Here is a 26,894-nt window from a genome sequence, read left to right on the forward strand (position 1 = left end):
GTCCAACTGGTTCAAAAAAGTTGTAGCAAACAAATCTTTACTTACATAAGTTTGGATCATGGATTCCTCAAATGTTGAATTTACGCTGGTAAACAAGAATGCTTAACAGTATCTTCAAATTTTTGTCAGGAGATTCTCATCTGAGGGTGAGAGAAACCATAGTGAGATGTCCCAGTTGCATGTGGAGCTTTGACAGCATATTTCTGTGGACCGTGGGACAAGAAAGTGTTATTAGCATAAATGCTGTCAGATGCTGCATTGAATCTGTGTTGACTGTGTTGATTGCTGACATCTCATTTTCTCCATCACTCAGGGGGTGGAGGGGAAATGGTGTTGTCTTGAGTGTTGAGCCTGCTTAAAAATAGCTTCTGAAATGATAATTTTTTCAGCCCAAATTTTCTGATAGGTGTCATAGTTTGCTGTTGCTGAGTTCCAGTGAGACCACTTATTCTAATACTGGATGCTTCATGTGCTAACATTCAGAAATCCTATATAACACAGTTATGCATTGCTGCTTGATTTAGGACCTTAGAGTGGTTTAGGTTGGAAGGGACCTATAAAGATCCAGTTCCATGGACACTTTCTACTCTGCCTGGTTGTTGAAAGACTCACACAAATTGTCCTTGAACCATTCTGGGGATGGAGCATCCACTGCTTCTCTGGGCAGCCTGTTCCTGTACTTCTCCACCTTCAAAGGTGTTTCTTCCTCATAATCTAAACCCACCCTCTTTCATTTTAAAGCCACTACTTCTTGTCTTAAAACTACATGCCCTTGAGAACCATCCCTCTCCATCTTACTTGTAGGCTGCTCCCACCATAACTTGTAAATAATATTATAAAGTACCTTGATGATTTTTTTTTTTTTTTTTTTTAAAAAAACCAGCCTTAGAATTCGTGTGATTATTAGTGCTATATTTAGCAACAATGTTAGAGTGATTGTAGAAAAAGGTCTTAGGAAAAGGTGATGTTCTTTTAAAAGCAGACTGACTTGAAGAAAAGTTTGAGACAACTTAAATAAAGAATTGAGAAAAGTGAGAAAAGTGAGAAAAGTGAGAAAAGTGAGAAAAGAATTGCTTCAAACCAGTGGCCCTTGAGAATATGCTGTAGTTCACTGAACTGGACCAAATTATCTAACAAATATATTCAATAACTTGTTGTGACTAAGGGCAAAACAGAATGTTTACGAGAAGTGAGTTTCTTGAAAAATAGCATTTGGCTTAAATTGATGAAACATGTAAGGTGCTGGTAAAAACAGAAAACACAAATAAGAGAGAAAGTTGTCCCTAGCTTTCACAGAAGTCAGAATCTGACTTAATTGAAGGTATTGAAATTCAAGTTTCCCATTTTATTCCTTGCTAAGCTTAGATGAAAACCTTGGTACACCATTAATTATGGTAAATTTTATACTTTTAAAAAGTTTTGGTTGTCATTCAAGGTCAGGACACAGACTCAAGTAAGTCATATCCACCATATCCTTTATTTCTAAAAGTAATCAATATTCATTCAATTGAAGACCAAATTTGGCCCTCTGAGTTTCTCTGTGGTGCCCCTGTGAACCACTTTGCAAGACATATTTGTAGTCAGAGGTTTAGCTTCCACTGGAGTCCAGATGAATTTGGTCTGCCATTATAATTTGGAAAAAACCAATTCTTGTCCTTTCTATTCTAAGTTATCCATCTAGCACTGCTGATAATGACAAGAGAAAGAAAGAAAGAAAGAAAGAAAGAAAGAAAGAAAGAAAGAAAGAAAGAAAGAAAGAAAGAAAGAAAGAAAGAAAGAAAGAAAGAAAGAAAGAAAGAAAAAAAAAACAACCCACCATTTTTGTCTCAACCTCATTGCATTATCCCTTCAAGCTGAGTTTTAACCTACAGTAGGATAAAGAATATTATAGCTATGCTGGGATTTTGCTGGAGCTATTGATTTTTCTGTTTAAAGCTCTTGTTGGTTAATTGTGGCAATATAAAACACCAAAATAGTTGAATAAGATTAAGGTTCTGTCCTTGGTGAAGTTAATATGTTATCTTGATCATATTTCTTTATGTTGTTTCATGGGACATCAGAACACAAGAGAATAGTGTGAAATCTGTTTAATTCCACAGGCAAGCAAAGTGCTAAATCAGAGGTAAGTCCCCAAATGGTATTTAAATAGAGTGAAAAAATAATCCCCCTCTAAAGGTTTAAGTTATTATAGAAAGTGCTGTCTACTTGTTTGCTGCCATCTGTAAGTGAGAATAATTTCATCAGGTTTCTGAGTATATTTTGCTATTGGCCAAACATGTGTATGTTTTTAGCAATTTGTTTTCTGTCTCTAAACTATATTTACCAAGACACTCATCACTAGAAAAACAGAAAATCATACAAAGGACTATTTACAATGACTACGTTTCTTGAGGTTTTTGTACTAATTTCAACAGAATCATCTGAAATGTCCCTTACTTGATGAAGTGGCAATCAGACATCCCAGCTGTTATGTTAATATCCCCATGATGAACACTGTACTTGTTAACAAGCCAGCCTGTTATTCCAAGGGATTTCCACCTTTTTAAAGCTATGAAACAATAATATTGACCAGGATCTTACCTGCTTGGCCTCCACCTCATCCTTCTGTGTGCACTTTGTTAAAAGTTCCAAGCTGTCTTTTTTGATTTCTGTCTTGCATTTGTTTCTTGGAAATGGGAATAGAATTCTATTCCTTCTCCCCAAAGTCAGTGTTATTTTTAATGAACTCTAATGGGTTTCTTTGAATTTCATCATTTCTGCAGATCCATAAATAGTAAAAAAAAAAAAAAAAAAAAAAAAAAAATCCAGGACACTGATATTTAAGGATGGTGAATTATGAGTAAACCAGGTAACCCAAAGCAGCTTTTTTGTGACAGGCTTTCAACAGAGTGCTTTGCAGTTTCCCCTTGTTGCCATCTGCAATGCAGTAGATTTATAAGTTCATAATTTGATGCAAATACATCCTATGTCAATAAACATTTAAAAAGGTGGTGTTTTTTGTTTTTGTTTTTGTTTTGGTTTTGGTTTTTTTGTCCTGGTGAAGCAGAAATTGTAGAGCTGTTGCCATTATTCATTGTCTTCTACTTCCTTTTCTCTGCCTTGATGTAACTCATGTACTGGAAAGACCTTCTTTGCTATTGCCAGACAAAAGTTTTTTAAGCATTCATGAGTAAGGGCATAAAATTTACTTTTTTCCCCTTATAAATTGAAAAAAAAAACCAAACAGCACCACTCATTGGCTACATGAAGAAAACTGTGACTGACTGTTACATCCTCATATGAGATTGCAGCTGTGGGTGTGTTGAATACTGGAGGAAGAGGTAGTAGTGATGAGGAAATGGCATTAACAACTTGCTTTGGGGATTAAATGGAGCAAAAAAAGCTACTCAGTATCAGCTGTGTAGAATGTCTGGGCAAGGACTATTGAATAGGACACAAAGAAGGATACACAGCTCACATACGTCAGGAAAGGGGTCATGCTACAGGTTCTTCCTGAGACAATTGTGATCGTATTAGCAGCGCTGAGCTTGACATTAAATGTCATGTTCAATTCCAGCTTATTTAAGGTGATGCCTCTGGCTGTAAGAGTGGTGAAAAGGCAGATGAATGTTTTATCTAATAACTACTGGGAGATCTGTGGGAGTTTGGCCAAACACTGATGAAAGGAATAGAGAAAAATGCACCTACGATGTTCTGTTATTGAGCAGTGCTTTTCTATGTGAAGATTTAATTTAGTTTCTCTCTCTCTTTGTCTCTCTTATTATTACAGAAAGATGTAGGTTTACAACTGTTGTCTTTCTGTGCCTGTTTCAGCAAAATTCATGTGTGGTCTGTATCACTGGGTGCTGCAGAACCACTGTGCTAACATGTAATTTGGCACCTAGTACTTTTTTCCATTGCCTTATGGGGTTTAGCCATTCCAGATTGTTTAAAAAATACAGTTTTCTTGAATGTGTCCAAGACAGAAATAAGGCTAATAATCTGATTTCCCAATTAACATTGAAATCCTTATGAATGAATCGTAGATTATATAACTACATGTACAGCAGATGTCTCCAGCATGTCCAGAAATATCTTACGACTTCCTGCTACTAAATTGAACACATAAAATTCCTGGGCAAACACAAGAAATTCTTTGAATTATACTTGGAAAGATGTTGTAACAGAAATGGAAAAAACATTTCTGCAAACAAGAGTTATAGACTAGCCCTAAAGGAACATCTTCAGTATGGTTCCCTGTTTGATGCTCAACTACTTTTATGACAAACGAAGGCAAGATAATTCACTGTTTCTCCCCAGGTCCTACTGAAACAGGGAATAAGTGGCAGTGTAAGGTGTGAGTGCATTCTAAAGCTTCTTCAAAGAACATTTTTGAATGCTAATTTTTGATTTTATGGTGCTGGTGGTCTGGCAGAATTGTTGCATGTTATGTCATCCCACCTGAGATCCTATTATGGGTCTGAGCAATCAGGCACCTTCGTGAGTGCCTGAGTATGATTTGGAATTAGGCAGTCATCCATCAGCAACACAAAATTCTTTGCAGCATTATGACTATTTCCACTGATAGAAGAGTCAAATTCAAAAAAAAGGCTTCATTATACTAGGTACTGGTAGACAGAGAACAAAGGTGTTCCCTCCCCAAAAGAACTCCCAATCACAGCTGTAGATAAAATATGCAAGAGACTAAATAGGAAAGAAGAAATGGATTGAAGCTCCATTAGTAACATGCGAGGAACTCGTGATTACTGATAGCATCAGTGTCTGTGGCAACAGGTGCTAATCACCTGAATGATTCCAGGGTTAGTGGCCTGTCTGGACTATGGGTAAGATTATAAACAGTTTTTAAAATAATGGGATGGAACTAAACATATGTGTAAATATATACAAATTTAAAATGCTCTGGAAGTTATTTATGGGGAAGCATTATTGTACAAAGCATCTTTGTGGAAAGATCGGGGGAACATAGCAAGAAAGCTTCAGATATTGAAAGAATTTTTTTTTTAGGTGCTCTAATGTAAGAAAGAAAAATATTTTTTTAATGCTGTGTAGTGATGGGATTTGAGGTAAAATGGAAAGATAAGCATGACAAAAGGCTGTGAGTGAGATTTGAAAAAATGTCCATATTTAATTGCCATAACGTCAAGGGATCAGGATTGTAGAACTCAGTGATCAAGAGAGATGAAACAAAAGATCTTAAATAAGGGTTTTACCTCTGTATACAGGCACAAATGACCACATCTTCAGTAACGTGCAAAAGACATAAATGGATTCCTGATGAAGTGCTTTGTCAGGTCAGCACTTTCCTGTCCATTGAATTCATGTCTAGTATTCTTTCACTGCAGCCAAAATCTGCGGTGGAAAAAAAATTGGTTTTAATGAAACGTTCTTCAAGAAAGCAAAAATATGCAGTAAAAAACTAAGGACTTAAAGTGGGATGAGATAAAGATGCTGTCCTGCCTGATTTGAAGTGATCTGGGGTGAAAGTGTATGCCCAAATTCAGGTGGAGCTGGACTTGACCATAGTTTTCTGACATATTATGCCTGTGTTCTCATCAGACCACAGAATCTTAGTAACCTACATTCTCCATTTGTATGGAAGTGTTTGAAAAGCTCTAGCATTCATTATAAAAAATATTAAAACATTTTGCTGCTATGAAGGCTCAGTTAGAGAGGACATCCACATTGTGAGACTAGATGATCAATAATTTTCTACATCCTTTGTTCACACCTGATTGCTACCAAATTTCTCTGTGTGAACTTCATGATCTAAATTAGAGGTGGACTATGAACTCATTTTTAGGAAATCAAACAGAGCAGATTCATCAGTTCTAGTTTGAATTCAGCTGTATGTGAATCTGTTGTGGTTCTATTTTAGTTTTGCTAATAACAATTCATATATTTGATTTAAATAGATTTGAATTAGATCACTGTAGTGAATACATCATTGACGAAAGAGTTGCATAATGATCATAGAACTAAAAAAATGTGGCTTCATCTTGGGATAGATCATTGCTCCCTACTTAACCTGCTGGAGCCTGGTTATCATTTGGGTTTCCAATGCTGCACCATCACTTCTCTGCAAGTTTCTCAGACTTCCTGAGGGCTGGACAGTGAGCGCTGAGACATTGTACCATGTTGTACTAAGAGTGATTCCCCAGTGGTCACCAGAAACTGAGGGTGAGAGGGTGCGTAAATTAAGACCCAATAAGTCTCTGTCTTCCTCTACTTCTGAGTCCTGAACAGACATGTATAAAAGAAAAGCATGAGATGCGTATGTAAATATGGTCATGGTATGTTTGTAAGTGACCTCCTGATCAGTGGAATTTATGAAATTCTTTCAGAGAAGAGCCCTTGCAGACACTTACGGAATGTTGTAAGCTACCCAGCTCTTCACTCTCAGATACAGGAATGAGTATTATCAAAAACACTTCAGTAGAGTTCACTTTAACAATGAGGAGTCTAGATAGAAAAGAGGACCTCAAAATAATTGCCAGAATAGTGTGATATGATGAATATTTACATACAACAAAGACAGAGAGACACTATTTACAAGAGCATGGAGTGACAGGGCAAGGAGGAATGGTTTTAAGCTGGAAGAGACTAGGTTTAGATTAGGTATTAGGAAGAAATTCTTTACTGAGGGTGGTGAGGCACTGGAACCAGTTGCCTTGAGAAGTTGTGAATGCCCACTCCTGAAAGTTTTCAAGGCCCAATTGAATGGGACTCTGAGCAACTTGGTCTAGTGAAAGTGCTTATGGGAAGGAAAGAGTTAGAATTGGCTTTTAAGGTCCCTTACAATCTAAGTCATTCTATGATTATGATTCTTGTTCACACTAATAATATCCTAGTGTTATTCTTCCAATAGCATATGAATTTAGTGTGAATTTCATTCAGATTTATATTTACTCATAGGAATTTTTGTCTGATATTGTGTTTGTATTAAGAATCAGAATGCTTTGCTGAAAAGTAATTTGACTGATTTTCAGGTTTTTTTTTGCCTCAATAAGATAGAGAAGCAGTATTATTAACTTCACTGTGGAATAATGGGAGCTAGGTAAGCATGCTTTGTGTCATACACTATGTTGAATACTTTTACCTGGAGAATTACTCAAATTTATAGTCTAGAGAGTTGGTTCTAAGCTTGATTAAATATGTTATTGCTTAATTTTATTAGTGTAACATCCTCATTTAATAAATATGCATTTTTGCTTAATGGCTGTGTAATAGACTGCTGATAGTCTTTAATGCATGACAAAATTTTTCAGATTCTCAAGTCTGAACTGTTTTTTTCTTTTATTCAGCAAGCTTAGAAAAAAAAAAGTTATTTTCATTTCTTCATATTGAGAGGAATTGATATTCAGGGGTATATACTTGCCATCAATTTTAGGTTACTCAGGCATCTAATTAATATACTCTAATGTGACTCAAAGTATTAAAATTTAAGTTCTAATACAGTCCCTGGAATCATCCAAGTGTATCCAAAAGTTGATTTAGAGCATTTAAATTATGTCAGAAGAAAAAATATCTTACTTGCATAAGATGAAGTACTTTTATGTGAAGATACTCACACTTTAAAACCAGGTAGTATTTCACTTATATTCTTAAACCAATCCTTAATGCCATTCTTAAGCAAAATACATTGTATTTTGAAGAAGTGATTCTGTTCTTTAAGTCTGAGAATCCAATAAATAAACAATTTCCACAGCAATTGAAACTATTTACTTTTAAATAGAATTGTTGTGCTTTTTGCTTTTTTTTTTCATTTTGAAAGCCGACCTTGATTTTTACATTTCTACATTTCATCTATAGTAAGAGTTTGCTAATATATGCTCCACTAGCAAGTTTTTTAAAAGCAAAAATCCTGCATTAATCCAAATATGTTATCTTCTAGAACAACATCTAGTAAATACAACTACATAAAAAATAACCCCAAAAACAAACAAACAAAACAAAGCAAAACAAAACAAAATAAAAACCCACACCCAAACAAAAAACCCACCCAAATATTTTTATTATGATCGAGAGTTATGATATTAAGAGGAAAAAGGATTTGGGCAGTCTCCAATATCTTTTGAAGAACACTTAATAACCATCTATGTTTTATTTAAGTATGAAGGCCTGAAGGAGCTCAAAGAAAAGTAGTTTCCTGTTGAAAATATTTTGTCCATCTGACTGTGCTAAAATTGGAGAGAGAAAAAAAAACAACAACACACTTTGCTTATAATATTCTTTGTGTTCTGTATTAATGGTTTGAAAATCCATGCTAGAAAGCACAATAAGTGAACAAGTTAAAGTATGATAGCAATGATAAAAATATATTATTTAGGATTCTGCATCATAAAAAAATGTATATTCATTTTTTGATATGTCATACTTCTCAATAGGAGACAGAATAAAAAAAAGTTTTGTGATGGAAGGAAACAGAGTATCTAAGTAACTCAAACTGATAAAGAAAATCCCTCTAAGAAAACGCTGCACAATTGCATAATCAATTGTATGCTAACCAAGCACTGTGAAAATAATTTGTAGTGAGCTAATATAGCAGGAGTAAAGCCATAATTATTTGCATAACAAATACATTCGTGAAGTCTGGAGTTTTCTTGCAAATAGTTTTTGGAAAGAGCATGTTTTTTTAAACAGTTTTATTTTGGATGTGTTTCTCAATTTCATCTCATCTATACATGGAAATGTTAATAAATGGATCTATAGCAGGGGAACATCAGTGCTACTGTCATCACAATTGTACCCTCTGACATGGAGTATTGAATTAGTACTGAGATGAAAAAAATTGCCATTATTCTTGCTTAGAACCTAAGGTAAAATAGTCTAAAATAACTTGGAAATGTTGACAGAAAGTGGTGGTGACAAACTTCTCATTTCTGTATCCGTTGCAACACCTTAAATCAAATAGATATTTGTGACATTGCAGGCTGACAAAAGTAAGCTCATTGCATTAGCATTAATTGTAAACCAAGTGAACTCAGTGTGGTATTCAGCCCAAACTGCTGTCAGTGTACGTTGACTCTCAGAAAGGCTTGATGTCTTAGAATGAGTATCACATTAATTCCATTTTCATAGCTCCTATGTGGGAAGAATGAGACACTTTTTTATAATCGTTGGTGTTTCTAGAAAGAGTTTTATAATGCTTCTGACATTCATGTGTGAAAAACAATGCCTAGAACAGGGCTGTAAGTGGGAGGAAGGGGGTTGAAGTGAAAGAAGTGTGAACAGTGTTATGCTCTTAGGTCTGATGTCTCACAGATGATGTAGCCTCTGTAAGAAGGCAGGATACTCCAGGTCAGACAGCACACCTGGTCTAACCTGCGCCAGAATTCTCTCAGGGAGAGAAGGAATGTCTTGCCATTTAGTGGGCTCACATGATCATACTCAAAACATTTTTGTTTTTTAAAGATGCGAGAGGTATGATTGCTGACCATCAATCCAATTCATATTCTCAAGATACAGAGGAAAAAAACCTCTTTGGCCCACAGCTGTGTCTGTGAATCATTCATATTTGATGGTTTAACCTTTGTCTCTAGCTGCACTTCTTCCTAAAATGGTGATTGTGAGACTTGGCAATACTCTTTGTAACACACTGGAAAAATTATAATACTCATGACTCTTCTAGCGTGTTTTAATATAGTCTGAGATGCTTACCTACCGCCATGTCAGCCTCCAGCTGAGTCACTGTACACAGTGATCTAAGATTCCATGACTTCTTCGCAAGCTTCCAGTCACTCACATTTACAAGACAGTTTGTAGTGAAATCAAGAATCCCTGGATGTCTTGATTTAGATTTTAAGTGCTTGATAGTTAACTGTCATAATTTCCTTAAATAGCAAGGCTTAACAGCCCTGGAAATCAGACTACATGCATGTAGATATGAGTGTTTAGATATCCTGAATTCTAGGTAGAGGCAGGACAATCTTTTTGATCTAAATTTGTAAATGACACTGAGAGGTAACTACACTACAGTCGGTGATTATCAATCAGTTCTAAAATGAAAATATTTTGTTAAAATACAAACTAGAGCTGAAATAGAACTGTAGTGCAAAAACACTGAGTGAGATACATCACGATATTTTGTCTAAGGTGCCGTGGTACACAATGATTAAGGGTGACACTTCCTCATAAAATCTTTTCTCATGTAGCCTGCACTTTCATATTTGCATGCTTAGTCTTTGTCAGTAGATCTTGTCAGGGAAGGGCTCACAAGACCTCAAGTAAGATTTGCCCCCTCCCCAGCCCCCTTGTTGATGGCTAAATTAATTAATGAAGTAATTGTGTGGATTGAGAAGTATTCTCACTTAATGATTTAGAGAATTTTTTCTTTGTTTCTTTGCTTTGGTTTGAACAGCGTCTCGTTCTGCAAAATATACGTGTTTGGAACAAGGTTATTTCGAAGGAAACAGACTCACAAAGAAACATTCAGGTGAAGTAATTTCAATTTTTTAAGCAAAACTGTGAAAATGTTGAAGACCATATGAGGCTGAAGCAGAAATTGTGTTATTTAGTGAGAAATTGATACAAAGATTACAGAAAAAAGAGATTTTTTCTTCCCAATGAAATAGAAGGAATTAGGATATGCTGAATGCTCTTTCAGCGTGCAAATTTTTCAAAGATATGAATAGTTTCATTGCAAGTCTGTGTGAATTTTTGAGGGTTTTGATGAAGTGTCTGTCTTTGGTAATGTTTTGTTAACCTTTCTGTAGTGTTGATGTCATTCCCACAATATGTTTGCTCCCAGTGCACATATGAAACTGCTACATGACTAAGAACCAGGACGCTGATTCCACTTGGTTCAGTGTGTTCAGGGAGGGGGTGAGGGAACATATTTCCTACAGAACCTCAGCTGCGTGATTTTAAAACATTATACAATACAACTTGTGAACATATGTATACCATGTATACAGGAACAATACTATTAAAATCAAAACTGCTGCACAATCTGAGCTCCATACTTAGTACTAAAGTCTGTCCTTTCAGACAGACTATGCTTAAGACTGAGATTAGATTACTTCAAACCTGATCATTAATTGTATTTGGGGACCTAAGAATTCTTTCAGAATTCAGTGTAAGAAAGACTTTGATGAGTAGAAACAGTATTTTTTTAAAATCCTGAATTTACTGCTGCAGAAGTAGATGGTTTTGCTAGGGGATGCACAGCATTTGGTTTGCATACTTCGAGGTGAGCGTTTAGAATAACCACTGTTACTTCTTTTAAATATGAACATGTACATGCCAGATCAGCCCTGTAGATTTTTCTGGAGTGAGCAGTGCTGGCAGGTGACTGCTTTGCCCTTCAGGCTGCACTCTGGGCTTCCCTTCACAACCCATTCATGTATTCTGTGATGTCTCTGACATTTCAGATTAAGTACATGTTTAAGCATGATGCTGGATCCGAGCTCCAGTGCAGTGCCAGCACTCTGTGCAGCAGAGCACAGTGAAATGCTCTGCTGTAGAGCATGCTGAGAAGAAGAGAGGTGTGGTGAACACAGTAGCAAGGATATTTTTCTTTGATTTGGATTACCGGGTGAAGCCTCACCTGTGCGGAATGACTTGGCAGCTGTACACCTGTGTGCCTTCCTGGAAGGGAGGCATAAGCATTTTGACAAAGTCTAAATGATTAGACTGTATTTAGATCTGAAAACATTGTTTGGGGGTTCAGAAATTGTAATTGTCTACTCTAAATTTGCATATTGTGTTTGTTATGTGCCTTTTATGGTTGTATCCTATTGCTTTCTCATTCACATTCCAGATTCCATCAAAAGTGTGTGTATGAGGCAGGGATGTGTACAAATTTCTTTTAAAAATAGTTAAGATTGGAAGGTAGGTGGAGAGAAGTAATATGTTAACAGAGTTTGCTGTTGTTTTGTGTTGATTTTGTTTTTCCACTAGCACAACAAAACTACTCTGTGTGTAGCATCCAGATAATTCAGCTGGCTGTAATTACCTCACACCACTTGCTGCCTTCAGAGTGTAAAACACATCATGATTCATATGAAGACTCTATACCTTTGGTTGTGCTATTTGTTTGGTACAACCTTAGCATTGGTAGAGGAGTTCTAAAGATTGCTTTTTACCTAGAATGAAATACAATTTTAAGGCAAGTGATGCAGAAAGGCTCATTTTCATGTAATAGCCAGATAAAAACTGAAAGGGATATGAGGGTGATTTAAAAACAGCTATCCTAGATGAAAACACCTTTGTGGCAGCTTCCATGCTCCAGGGAATGCAATGAGATGTATTCTCACATGGGGAGAGTGTCTGAGAAAGCAAAGTTCCTCCAAATACTTTGAGAATGCTTATCTCTTCTGGGCTGGCTGCTTCTCCACATATTTGTTTCTTGCCTATTGAATGTCCTATGAGCAGTGTGATGTTGGAAGTCAACTGCATCATATCTCACTATCCACTATCCAGATTCAGAAAGAATATATTTAGGTTTTTTTAATGAATGGTTATCTTTTCCTTTAAAAAAAAAAAAAAAAAAAAGGCATACCTCAGTAGTTATGTAAAAACATATATGCAAGCTGTGATGTTGTGGGCAGAGAACTTAAAGGTTGTGTGAAGATACTTAAAGAGAATGAAGGTACTAAGTCAAGTTTTGGAACCTTCTCCAGCTCTGGATTAAATTTGTGGTTTGCAAAGCGTGTCTCTTCTTTAGTGATGGGTTTGTATTTTATTTAAGCTCCATCTATCAAAGATCAAGGGTAATAAAAAGAAAAAAAATAAAAAGGAAAATTATCCATTTCATTATTGTAAATCTGGTAACCAGTTTCCCTTTATTGTATGAATGTTAGAGGTAAGATGTGTGCAAAGAGATGTGAAGATCAATGAAGATTCCATGCAAATATATCCATAGACTGAAATCACACCCAGATCAGATCCAGCTTCTAATCCTTTAGGTAAAACAGATAAGGTGGTACGTTTTTTGTGTGACCAGTGTATCTGTGTTTTGTGGACAATAAGCATTTCAGGTTAGGGTCCCTTTTCTGAGAGTGAAAAGCCTTCTCTAATACTTTTGAATAGTATTTTTCCAATATATCTTTTACTGTATATATATTGGAGATTACTTTTAAAGTTATACCTAGAAAAACATAGCAGGGAGTAAAAGGCTATTAAAAGCCAAAATTAATAAATTCTGCAGCCTCACAGTATGGGAGATCACTAGATTAATAAGAAATTAGCTAATCCTTTTCCATGAATTGCATGGGGGCAGAATTCACAGCCTACATTGTGTTGTGCATACTACTTCCTGATTTCAGTTGCTTCCGTGTGTGACTTAAAATGGAAGATCGTAATGACTAACAAATAATGTGCATGCTACATGTGCTATTCTGTAGTGTAATTTTTTTTTTCTCTTTTGATTGTCCAAAAGGTCATTTCGTCAGTTTAATAAATTTGGTTGATAAATAATGATGGCCCAAATGCCGCAGGGTTAAATATTTCTTGTTTCTCAAGGAATATAATAAGCTATTACACAAAAGTGTTTTGCTTGGAAAGACAAGTTATTGACAGGAAAATGCATGTATAAAACAAGAAGTAATGTTTATTTGGCAAATTTAGTTTTTATAATTAAGCCATCTGGTGTATCTAGTCAGATTATACAAATATCGGTATATAGTTGTCCTAGAAACACATGTTTACAGAATACCTGTTGCGCTTACTACTAGACAGTTTTCAAGAAACGAAGATCCAGCAGAAAAAGTCCAGAAGTGATTTCCAGAGTAGATGTAGTGTTTTGAAATTAATAGTTAACAAAAAGTATCTATTCAGTGACATAGCTACAGGTGGTTTGAGTGTAAACCAAGGAAGGTAGTGAGTGACCCCACCTCCTCTGTGAATGAATGACCTACAAATTATTCAGTTACATGTAGCTGGCTAAAACACCAAACTTGTCCCCCTTAGGTACTTGAGTCTCTGCCACTTGTTTTGATAAAAAAGAATTGTTTCAGGGTAGTTTTGAGCTCTAATGCAAGGGTGAAACTACAGCAAACCATGGGTCATACTGAGAAGTCTAGGATGCCAGTTAAATGATATGAAGAGAACAGAAGAGAAAAAATTTATGTGTTCAGTAATTTCTATGTTTAAAAATTATTACTTGTAATATTTAGGTAAAGTAGATATTACTATTAGTTTCATTTCTCTACAAGAAGTTTCTGAATCTGGAAGTTCTGGTATCTTTGGGAGCTGGATTTAGATCACACTTAATCCAAATTTGCTTTCCCCTAAATATTTTGTTACTATGTATACCAAGGAAAATGAATGTAAATAGAGCATTTAATATTGCAAAGACCCAAATTCTTTACTACCTTGCAGCTGTAGCTAGCTTGCACGCATTTCATTTTTTCTAGCTATGATGATTATAACAGTTTGAAAAAGTAAGGTCTGAAATTTCTGTGGTGAAAAATCAGACCTTATTTGTTTATTGATATAAATAGCTAGTTTGAAGATAAGCTTCAAAACTCAAAGGCTGCCGAAAGGTCAAAACAAAGCTCTTTGTATCTGCAATACTTAATTAGGTGTGATAATTCTTCTTACATTCTATATAATAACACAAAATCTTGTGGAACTTATGTGGGTGTTCTTAGATTGCTGACATTCTACAGAGGCTCATTATTTAAATGAACTTTCTGAATGGAAGATTTGAACTATGACCACCGTGCTTTCACAAAATATTTTGTACCTGATATTGAACTTAGTGTTGTTCTAATGAGAAATAATATGGAACGGTTTGAAGATAAATTATTTTTCTTTTAATCCATCATTTAAAAATTATAATGTTTCACTTTTCATCTGAGAAATTATAGAACCATATAATCATAAAGTGTTTTGGGTTGACAAGGACCTTAATGATCATCTAGTTCCAATGTCCCTCCCATGTATAGGAACACCTTCCACTACACCTGGTTGTTCAAAGCTCCATCCAACCTTGCCTTGAACACTATTAGGAATGGGACATCTACAAGTTTTCTGGATGATGTGTTCCAGTGCCCTCGCCACCCTCACAGTAAAGAATTTCTTCCTACTGTCTCATCTAATCCTACTTTCTTTCAGTTTAAAGCCATTCCTCCTTGTCCTAACACTATATACTCTTATGAAAAGTCCCCCTCCGTCTTTCTTGCAGACCCTCTTTAGGTACAGTAAGGCCATGCTGAGGTCTCCCAAGAGCCTTTTCTTCTTCAGGCTCAATCGTTTCAACTCTCTTTTCCTGTTGGTGCTCCATCCCTCTGGCCAACATCAGTGTGCCTGCTGGACACACTCCAATAGGTCCATGCTCTTCTTATATTGGGAACACCAGAACTGGATGCGTTATTCCAGGTGAGGTCTCACACGAGCAGAGTAGAAGGGAAGTTGGCCACACTGCTTTTGATGCAGTCCAGGATACATTTGACTTTTTGAGCTGTGAGTGCACATTGCTGAGTTGTGTCCAGCCTCTCATTCACCTTCACCCCAAGTCCTCAGGGATGCTCTTCCTTAATCCATTCTTGGACCAGTCTGTATTGGGATTCTCCTGAATCAGGTGTGGGACCTCCCACTTGGCCTTGTTGAACTTATGGGCCCACCTCTCAAGCCTGTTAATGTCCTTATGGATGGCATCCCTTCCCTCCAGTGTGCCAACTGCACCGCACAAATTGGTGTCATCGGCAAACGTGCTGCGGATGTGCTCAATGCCCCTGTCAGTGTCATCAATAAAAGTATCCAACAGTGCTGGTCCCAATGCCAAGTCCAGAGGAATCTCAATTTCAGGAACACATGTGGACCATCATTGATCTCCAGTTGGACAGCAGTCATTGACTGTAACTATGAGATATTTGATACTATCAGCCATAAGCAGGAAAGAACTCACTTGAATACAATAATTTGGATTTTCAGGTCTTCGTACTTCAAAAAATCCTTACCAAAATAAATCCTTTTTGTAAGCACAGTATTATAATGTGTCCTGTCATATGAGAGGGACAGTTATTTTTTATCATTAAGGATATTTCAAAAAGAACATTGATTTCAGATACTTTGAGAAGTTAGGACTCAATAGCTGTTGCTCATCTTTTTGAAGATTTAGCAGCTGGAAAATAATGACTGTTTATGATCCTTATAGAATGAATTCAACCAGCAAATTTTTCAATAAATCTAGTATTAACCTCAGATTTCAGCCTCCTTCTGAATCCTGATGATTGTATTTTGTATTAAATTTGTCTGATGCCTCTCTATTGCACTGATATAGAAAAAAACACAACAAAACACCTTACCTTCCCACCACCCTCTTCTCTGCCAAAAACCCCCAAACAACCCCCAAAACCTTAATCCTCTTAATTGTTCTCTCTTTTAGAGAGTTATACTTTGGCTGTTCATAAAGATACTTTTCTATACTAGGGTATACTTTTCTAAACTGGAGTCCTTTATAATAAAATTTCTTGCAATTCCTAAAGGGAGAAACAACTGTATAAATATAGGTTTAGGACTTTACCACCTTTACATTCAAATAATATTTAAGTCTTTTATTCTGTAATTCATTTGCCAACCTTCAATTTCCAGTTTTCCCACTGGAGGAATCTGTTCATTATGGCCCATCTGTTATAACTTCAGGAGGAGAACATGTCTTGAACCAGAATAATCACTTGTGCATCATGTTTCTGATCTTTATGTGTCTAGCATGCCCATTTATTCTGGGACCTGCCACTATCATTGGGAACTTACTTTGCTTTTTGCTTCCTGACTTTCTTATCTTTTTGGGGATATGTGTTCGATAAGCTATGAGCTTTTCCATATGCTAATTCAGTATGTTCTGATTTACTTTCCTCTGAGTAGAGATCTTTAAAGGACTTTGCACAGAAGATTATACCTTATGCAGTTCTCTGTCATTTACTATACATTTGGAGCCAACTAAATGAGTCCAGATAAAAAATTAAAATCTTCCCCGCAGCACTTCATGTTGATTTTTAATTATGAAGTGTGGCTTGTAAAACTGGGATTAGAACCAGCTTTCTCCAGTATCAGCAGGACAACTCCTTGCATAGGAAATCCCAGACTGGTTTGTTTACCACTTAGCAGCCAATGGAGTATGCTGTGTATGCCACGAAGGACTGTTTGCATGGCAGTCATCCTCAGCAGAGCATGTTGATTGTCAGGGCTGTAACAGCTGCGATATTTCTTCCAGCTGCTCGGAGAGCAGAACTCTCTGCAAATGAGTTGCCAGAAAACCCTTCAGCTGTGCACTCTTGATCCTGACTTCTTCCCACACCCAGCAACAGTATTAGTAGTAGTTACAAATCCATTTTTGTCACTGGTCCATTAGTATCCTTTTCATGTCTAAGATGAATTCACACCACCTTTGTAGAATTTTTTTTGCCAGTCAGATGAGTTTTGTGGTCCTCTACGCGATGTCTCCTCTTTCAGTGACTTTCTGTTTTAAGAAGTCTACCAGTTTGGTTGTTGCTAGAGTATACCTTTATTAGTTATTGTGAAAATCTTGTTTTAAGTATTTAGTTAAAGGTAGAGAATGAGGAAAAATATGTAATGTGTTTGGCGCTAGGGCGACAGAAAGACTTGTTCCAAATACTATGGTTCTTATCAGTGTAAATGACAGCAGGGCTTGCCTTAAAACAAACAAACAAACCTGATAATAAAATAAGAAATTATTTATTTTCACACTTTGAGCTCAAGAGCAAGCTCTGAATGATGCCCGTAATAGATTCCCTTCTCTATAACCAAGAACAAAAATTTTAAATGGTTACTTTTTGCAGAATTTCTTAGAGCAGAAAAATTAAGAAAAACAGTTTTGAGTTAAATTTGAGGGTTTGGGGTATTTTTTATCATTGTCCAGTAAAATACTACAAACAAACTACTCTTCAAAAATACTAAAATGCTACTAACAATTCAGTAGTTAGAAGTGAGAATATTTCCTTTTTATGAATCTATTTGTTCAAGTAAAATATAGAATTAGGTCACAAAGCAGGTGACGTGTGTCTCCACCCTTTGGTCAATCTTTGCTCTTCAAAGTGCTGTCATTTACCTCAAGCTGTGCAAGTTTAGGATATCTTTTCCTTGAAAGCAAATTGCAGATGAAGAATCTAGCTGAAATTTATGCACCATAAAGCAGCAGAACAGACAAATTATTATATATTCATTAAGTAAATTAAACATGACACCTTCAGGGCTGTAACTTGAAAGCACTACAATGGAAATGAGATAGATGCAATGCCAATTAGTGGGAGAAAAGCAACAAATGCTTTATGCAGAAGTAAAATAACCTTCTCATATGACACAGGAGGCAGGTGACTTCCCAAATCTTTTAGAATCCCCTCTACCTGTTCAGAAAAAAAAAAAAAAAAAAAATTCCTTTTAAATTATCTTCTACCTAACAGGAGATTAAGCATAAAGGCTATCCAAAATCTATTTTAAAATCTTTGATTATCGTTTCAGATTTATAGTTTGTGTATATTTCTGAACTGTTACACAGAGTATCACCACGGAAGTGCTGGTCAAAGCACTTGTAGCAAAAATGTAAATGCAATAGCAATTTCAGTTTGGGATGAAGGTTCTACTTGTAATGTAATTTAACAAGGCATAATGCTTTCTTCCTGACACGTTGACAGAGTGTGGGAAATTGAACATGACTGGCAGAAACGGCAATAGGGATTTGTATAAATTTTACTGCAAACTTCTGTGAATGAAAACAAGATATACTTTAAGTAAGTTTCCAAGGGACATAACTAGCTATTTTATCTCAAGAATATCTTTATTTTGAATTGAAAATTAGTTTGTTGTAAAAGTAGACATTAACTTACAGACTAACAAATTTGGTCAAATTATTGGTTGCTTTTTCATTTAAGTGTAAATATAGACTAGATATTTCTGGGTTCATGTGACATTTCTAGTATTCAGATCCCGGATATCACTTTGAACTTACTGAAGACATCATGGGAGAAATTTTGCATTCCTTATCATGTGTGCATTGGAAGACTTAGTCATTAGAAACTATGGGCATCTTTCAGGATTGGTATGGATTTGATTGCTGACTGTAAAGTGTTGACATTGATGACCATAAAAGTTCACTGTTATCTTTGTGTATTTTTATATTTATTTTGTGTATGTTTCAGGACAGTAACACTTACTTTGCATGTGTCTCAGTAAAAAACAAACTTGTAACTAGTTAGGTCAAGCTAAAGCCAGGTTAATGAAACGTCCTGACTCTATAGGATGGATTTGCAACCTGGATCAGCTACAGCTGCCTTCTTTTCAAAATGTGTCTCTGGGAGAAGGTAATGCAGCCATGGCCTTTCAGAGAACTGATGGATATTCAATTCTGAGATACTCAATTCAGATAAAGGACACTGGGATCTGTGCCTGTTAGATTTTAGATATATTTGCACATTTTCCAGGAGAGAAGTTACATGGCAGCTGAAAGAGTCATATTGATATGTCATAGCTATGACAGTTTAGGATGAAGTCTGTCTGTGCTTGCTATTAATTTCTCACATTCATTTTCATCATTTACCCTATGACTAATAGCAAACCAGATTCAGTTAGCGATTCTTTGCGGACATTGAAATATAAAGCTATCGTCTACATCTGCTTGAAATTATTCCAGAGCACATCCTTAAGGTTTATATGGATTAAGAGGATCCTGGACTGTCTGGAACCATAAGAACTTGACTTGTCTATCTTTTTTTCTGCTTCTCTAGGAAAAACTTGCGATGCAGAGTACTACATAACAAAACATATAGATAGAGAGATGGCAGGTGATCATGCATTTTCATTTAAACTACTCGTTCACAGGAGCTCTGGTGATTATATAAAATGACAGTCTCCAAGATAGATATAGAACATGGTTTCTTTTAGAGTAATAATGTTTTTTACCAAAATGCATTTAATCTTTCATGTTAGGAAGTTCCTTAAATAATACAGTGTAATATATTTGTAGTCTTTACTTCATAAGAGTTTCTCACATATATGTCATGAATGATTGGTTTAGGTCGCTTAAAGAAACACTGGGAGAGGTAAAAAGTATCAGCAAAAGTCAGTAAAATACAAATTTGCAACAGCAGGACTAAGTTTGATGGCAAGGTTCACTCTATTGCTTACTATATACCCCATATTATCTTGAGTTTCTTATAAGGTCAAGGGAAGAGGTATTGCCTAACTCATTGCTCAAAGCTGGGGACTAATGAGAATTCCTGAGATTTTAGAGCAGCCTGAGGAGGTGGAGAAATGCACCACCCCAGTTATTCGTGACATCTGCTACAGGATGCAACACATGATCTTTATTGCTCATCTTCCTCCTTAAATTCTAGTTCTACCAGCCCTGTGAAAGAAGAACAAAAAATAGGATTAAACACTGTCCCTAATACTGGAAAATTTTATAAAGACTAAATAAGTATGTTACTTCTTCAGAAATTTATAAAAATAGTCACACATTATGAGAGGCAGTGTGGGACAAGGGGATCAGGGAGTGTGGAAATGGGATCAGCTGAAAAGAGAGAATATCCCTTCTTGTTATTCAGTACTTTTAGCTATCCATCAATATCAGTGTTTCCTTTATTAATATTTCTCACTGCATTGCTTTAAATTTGCAGATAAAATGAATTGGCCAGCAGAGACCAAAAATACCCTGCAAGTACAGATGTGCACTTCTTATTTCAGTTTTGAAGATAGCACTGGTATTGTGCAAAGAGGAGCTTTTGAAAGCAAGTTCTACATACAGAAAATGGAAATTTTGGATGGATTTTTAAACATGGCATTTACTGCCTGAGGAGTGAATGGTAGGGAACAGTGATTAGACAAGAGTTTACTCTCCTATTTACTGGTGACATCAGACTGGAACTGAGAGATTTCCTGTGAAACTTTTGAAGACTAAAGACATCTATTACACAAGATAATGAGTTTATGGGTGCACAAGAGAGACATAACTTTTGAGGAATTTCAGCTACAGGAAAAAAAGACCAACACACCTGCTAGAGGATGCTAATGATGAACATTACCTTGTTGCCATCCCAATATGTCCTCAGCCCAGTAACATCTAGTAACAAAATAAGTGGACCATTGACATTTCCTGCTTATAAACTCTTCCTAAAACTCCCCAACTACTTGGTAAATCTTTGGAATCATCATCAGACAGTGAACACTATATAAAAAGTGAGATCCTTCTGAAGGGTAGTTATCCAGAACTCAGGGCCTCCAGATTTTCTAGCTTTCTAAGAGGGTAGTCCACTCTTCCTCTTCCATTCCTACACCTGAAAATTGGTTTTATTTAGAACTGAATTAAGTTAAATTGTTTTTTTTCTAAGATAGGAATTTGGTTTGTGGGATACTGTTTTTGTATGCACTGCTTCAATTTTACTTTATCTATCCCTTCTGCTTGAAGGACACAGTATATATATATACTGCAAGTCTTAAGGAAATATTGTTGACCTGTGAAGGCATTCCTTGCTGGAGTGGCATAGGAAAATGCAGTTGAGACAGCTATCATGTGAGTGAAAAACATCAACTGCCTGTTTGACATGAAGTAGAATATTGTTCTATACCTAAAGATTTTCTGTAAATCAAAGATTGGATTAATTCACTGTAATGTATGTGGGGTGCAGAGATACCATGAAGGAGTTGTTCAACAACAATATGACTCTCCTGCATTTTGTTCCTTTGGCATGGGTGTTAGCCAGGAGGTATCTGTTCACCAATATTCACTGAAAATCTATACTTCAAAATCTGAAAATGCAGACTTCCCATATCCTTTCATTTTAATATGGTGGCATGTACAATATAGTTGTTGCTGAACCTGTTATTGATTCTCTGTTTTTCCTGAATCAGGTATTTTCACAGTGACGAAGAAGCAGAAAATAGATTGTTTGGCCAGGAAAATGCACTTCTATAGAAATGACAGCATTCAAAAAATTTGAGGTTGGTTATTAATGATCTAAGTTGACCATAAAACCAGGTTTCATGGTTTCAGGTACTATGTTTTTTCGTATTACAAGACTGAAACTATTAAAGGAATAGGTATTCCTTTTCATGAAAATGTATCATCTACACTCCTTTATATATTGAGGGTCAAAAGATAAATTAAGAGTTGGCTTTTTCATCCCTTTCTCCTCTTTTCTCATGGAAGGTAGTGAAAAGTAACTAAAAAAAATATTTGGATCCAGTTTCCATAAAACTGATGAGCCTGTTCTTTGGGATATCCTGTTGCTTTTAATCAGAGGATCACTTGATGTCCACATTGATCTTTAGATCAAGCACAGCTTGCATGAGTGTACACATGCTGCTTCCTATAACGGCATGAAGGTGGTAGCAGTTGGGTAGCATATGCTGCTAGTCTGCTGCATGGTTACACTGAATTTGCCCATTAAAGCCATGTGTAAATAGAGCTCAGTGGTGATTGATGGGTCTGGATGTTTTCTCACAACACATGGCTATGGATTTCCAGGTATTTTTACGTTTTGTTTTCTGGTTGGGTTTTGTTTTGGGCAGTTGAGACAGTTAATCTATTTCTGATTGAATTCATCCTGTTACTGTAGGAGATGCTGTGAAAAATTCATAGTCTTCTTTAGTGTTAAACTATTTTTATACCTGCTATACCATATTACTTGGAAAATACCTATCTTATGTTTTTGTGAGATTGCTTTTAAAGCTAATAGAAAATATTACATTGAAATTTAAAAGCAAACCTTTGTAAGGAGAAGGAGTTGCTTGTGTTTGTTAATATTTCGGCGCAATTTTTGTAGTGTTTTTTTTTGTTGTTATAAATAATGGCAGATGCTGTTCAAATTCAAATGTAGCTAATACTGTATTTTAATTTCTTAAGTTCTTTTCCTTATATTTTTTCAAATTAGAGAGTTTCTTCTTTATTTTTGATTTGTAATTACTTTGCTTTAGTACTGTGAATACTAAAATTTTTCCATTGATCAACACAACAATCTTTGATGTCTTGCTCTGTACTTTATGAAGGAATTTGAAGCAAGCTAAAATTAAGACATTAAAAAGACAGTATGGGAGTGACCTACAGTAATATAATACAGTTTGATAGTATTTTATATCCACTCTGATTCATTGAGCTTGCATTCCATCATGAATAATTGTTGAATGATAACAGTGTCTCATTTTGAAGTATTCACTTTTCTAGCTGACTGTGAGGGCAGACTTAAATTGCGGGGGTCCCAGAGAAGCGAGGATGATATATGCCACATGACCCTGAAAAGTTCTGTCTTTGACAGTGTAAATGAGTTTTCATCTTTCCTTCATCACCTTACAGGACTGTAAAAATTATGAGAGGTCAGTGTACAACAATCAGGAGAAATGTGGGACAGGAGGAGCATCAGGGTCAAGTATGCAGTCAACCATGACAAAAGCCATTTACTTTGATTATAAAATGTTATCTGAATGGCTGGAAATTTATATATTGACTATAACTAAAATTCATCTTACTGCCTGGAGTTTATGCTGATTAGAAGCTCTTAATGGTCATTTCTTTTAAATTAATGATCATCCAGAAGACCAATGGTTCTGTCTCTGACAGGGACAAAACTAGTCTGCCCAGCAATGCTAAGCACTCTTAATAAAATATGGATTATTTTATGGATGCTACAGTTTCAAGCTGGTATCCATAAGGCATAGCTAGAAGCCAGATTCCATTACTTTAGCTCTTTTAATTGCCTGTGTGATCTGTCTGCATTCTCTCTTCCTGGTTGTGGGGACTATGTTGGCTCTGCCCCTTCTAAACTCTGAATTTGTTCCAAAGTACTGCACAGCTCTATAGTTTAGTACTCATGCCTGTGCTGGGGAAAGAAAAGTCTGCTAGAAAATCACTGTGGTAAACTAGCAAGTAAATTAATCAACTTTCTCATCACAACAACAAACAGAGCTTCCTGCCTCAAGTACCTACCTTTGCTTTTTTAAAAAATGGGAGAAGATTCAGACCCTCATATTGCTGCAGTGAGCTCTCAGGCTCATCTCACTGTACATTTCAAAAAGGCTGTAGAAGGCCACAGTGATGCTAAAATTCAGTGACCCTTGCTTGACCACTGAGAACATGAGCTAATACCCCAGTGCCAGCCTATCATAAAGGAAATTGACTCTCCAGCTAGTTTCAAGCCTTAAGGGGTTCAAAGGGGTTATTGTCAGCGTGTAGGGTTTTCTTTTGCAAAACAGAAAATATGAATTGCTGCACAATAATGGAAGGATAAGTATTCATCAAAATAATTAAACAATGAAGAAATAAGCAATCGTTTGTGGCTCAACTCTGTTTACTCTATTCTCTACCCAGCCACCCCCCTGCATTCAGTTACTCTGTTCCTCCGCTTTGCCATCTAAGCCATCAGTGTTTGTGCAGTGAGAGCACAACACCCCTTGCTACCTCACCACATAGCTGCATATTTTAGGATAGAGCTTTGGAAATGTGGGTTCTGCTGTTCAGATGGAGTGAGGTTTGCTCCCAATCCAAGAGGAAAGAGAAGAGGGTATTTTGTGATTCCAGTTCTCAAACAGTGGGACAGTGTATCCAGACTCCAGGCTTGAAGTATACCAATAGTTAAGCCTTTTTTTAAAGGATTATACTTGGCATTTAGACAGATGTTACTGTATATGAATATCAAGGTCGTTTACACTTAGAAAAATACACCTCATAGTTAAGAGAGCAATTATTACTACTCCTTTTTTGATAAAATGTGGTGCGCAAGTGGACAGTCATTCTTAAACACAGCATTAGTACAAAATCAGTGCACCAACTAAGAAATCAGAATTTTAGAGGGTAGTATTTCTATACTTGCTCTCAAAGAGGGCAGAAATTCTCCCTAAAGACACCAAAATTTAAAGTTTCCAAAGTATTTCCTGTCTGTGTGTATCCGTACTGAGCTAATTCTGGCTTTAGTTTCAGACTACCTGAGTATCTACATATTTCTCCGTAGTTAGTAAAAGCAGAATGTATTTTATAAAGGGTACAATATATGTCAAACTTAATTGTTATGCCACCAAATCACTATTTTGAACTGGCCTTTAAAGATAACCTCAGAAACATCCTTTTCTTGCCTCTTTTAATGTAGTGTTTAAATCAGAGTGTGGAGTATTTTTTACCTCCAATGCTACCCACAAGATAGTAAACATTCATTAGATAATGAGAAAGCTTTATAGTCAGTATGGTGATTAAAAGGGAGATGTCTGCATCGTGCAGTTTATTCTCTGAATTTACTTGGGGGAAGTTGTGGGGAGATACTGCTACTGAGACAGCCAGTGTCATATCATCTGTTCTGAATACCAGCTTCTCTTTAACAGAAGGGAGGAAAATGCAGTATAATGCATTACAATACAGTAATACAGCGGCCTGTTGTTTCCACTGCACCTTGGAAAACAGAAGTGAAATGGCATGTTCAGCACGTTGTGAGAAGCAAGAACAATGGGCTAGCTTTGCCTCTGAGTGAATATAGAACAGAATTAGAAGACAAACAGCAGCAACACCAGGCGTACTTATTACACAGCAGAGTGCTTTCTGGGCTGCATATTCATGGTAATTTGCCTTCATGGAGCACTATTGATCCAAGGTGATCTATGTCCATCCAATGGCTAAGGGTGCTGCTTGAGGTCAGGAAGCACAGGAGAGGACCAGCAGCATTGTGAGGCTTGGATGGTTTCAATTCTGTTCCCATCTATGCCACAGAGTTGAGTTCAGTCCCAGTCTCTAGCTTGAGACAGGTCATTTCATCTTGTTTGATTTTTTTTCTGTGACTGTATCAACAATTATTACTCTTATTTTTGTGTTCCTTCTGTAAGGGCTACCTCCTATACCAGAAGGGATATCTCTAGACTGTGCCACAAAAACGAACCCATCACACCACAAAAGCAGAAAGAAGAGTTTGGGTATCTAGGAAACCTTTCATTTCTCACATGGCATGCATCTAAGCCTGGGACTAATAGAAACTTAATTTGATGTTAACTCCTCAGATTCCTTTAACATTTTACAACACTTAGTTTGATCAGTAGTATTTTACTATCTTTATACATTCTACTGAACTATCTCTAATAATGTATATAACAACTGCATCCAAATGTTTTCCAAACCTTTAATTATCTGGCAAGATGAAGTGAGTTGTTCAGCATTAGACTAGTTGCCTAAATGAAATATATAAACAGTGTGTCCCACCCACAAGATTTTTGACTTTGACTCAAGGTTGCCTGACTTGTGTTTTTGAAAGCACTATATTCAGTTTAAAAAACAGCTTAAAAGAAAATCTTCTATTGCAGGAGGTAGTAATTATCATAGTGACTTCAATATTGCTTGAAATATTTCTATAAAGTAATTTTTATATATATTTACATACACATACAGTCAACATGATTTAAAAGTGTCTAGACTGTTATCTAAAAGTGATTTTATCCCAGCTGCCCTCATCTCACTTTGAAAAAATCCCAACATAAAATTTCAGTGTTGTATAAAAGCAGATTTCCACTGTATCTGAATTTAAGAAGAAAATCAAATATTTACTGTTTGTCACCAGGGTGACAAATAGTCAAGAAACCAAAATGTGAAAGAATGGTTGTTCTCTAGGTTTGCATAACTTAGTACAGGTAGTATTCCTCTGCTCTGAACTTGAAATTAAGGGTGCATGCACCTTAATTACATAAAACAGGCAGACTATCCTCTTGTATAGCTGCTGTTTCTTTGGAGGTGACAAATGGAACAACATTTCAGTTTCCAAAGGTTTCCAATTTTTAAAAACAACTCAGCAGATATACAAATGATTTTTGGAATCCAGGAAAAGAGTATTAGTCAAAAATCAACATTATTTATTTCATCCGGGTATTAAACAAAAGACAGTGGTTGTTTTGGATCTTCCATAAACCTCTCTGGCTTCCTGTCTGGTTTTATCTGACTATATAAATTTGAAAATATGATCCTTGTGTAGTGA

General features: G+C 36.1%; 1 protein-coding gene across 4 annotated transcripts in view; it reads left to right on the forward strand.

Moving 5' to 3' along the window:
* Positions 1 to 26,894, forward strand: part of LRRC4C (leucine rich repeat containing 4C) — a 508,382-nt gene that overhangs the window by 340,995 nt on the left and 140,493 nt on the right. Inside the window, exon 1 of one of the 4 annotated variants that reach the window (XM_040068322.2) lies at positions 10,407 to 10,432. The exons of the other annotated variants lie outside the window; for them this stretch is intronic. The gene's annotated coding sequence lies outside the window, so the exon portion shown is untranslated. Of the gene's footprint in view, positions 1 to 10,406; positions 10,433 to 26,894 lie in introns of those variants that run through there. 4 annotated transcript variants of the gene reach the window in all.

Source organism: Hirundo rustica, chromosome 6 (genome assembly GCF_015227805.2).
Source record: "Hirundo rustica isolate bHirRus1 chromosome 6, bHirRus1.pri.v3, whole genome shotgun sequence".
NCBI lineage: Eukaryota > Metazoa > Chordata > Aves > Passeriformes > Hirundinidae > Hirundo > Hirundo rustica.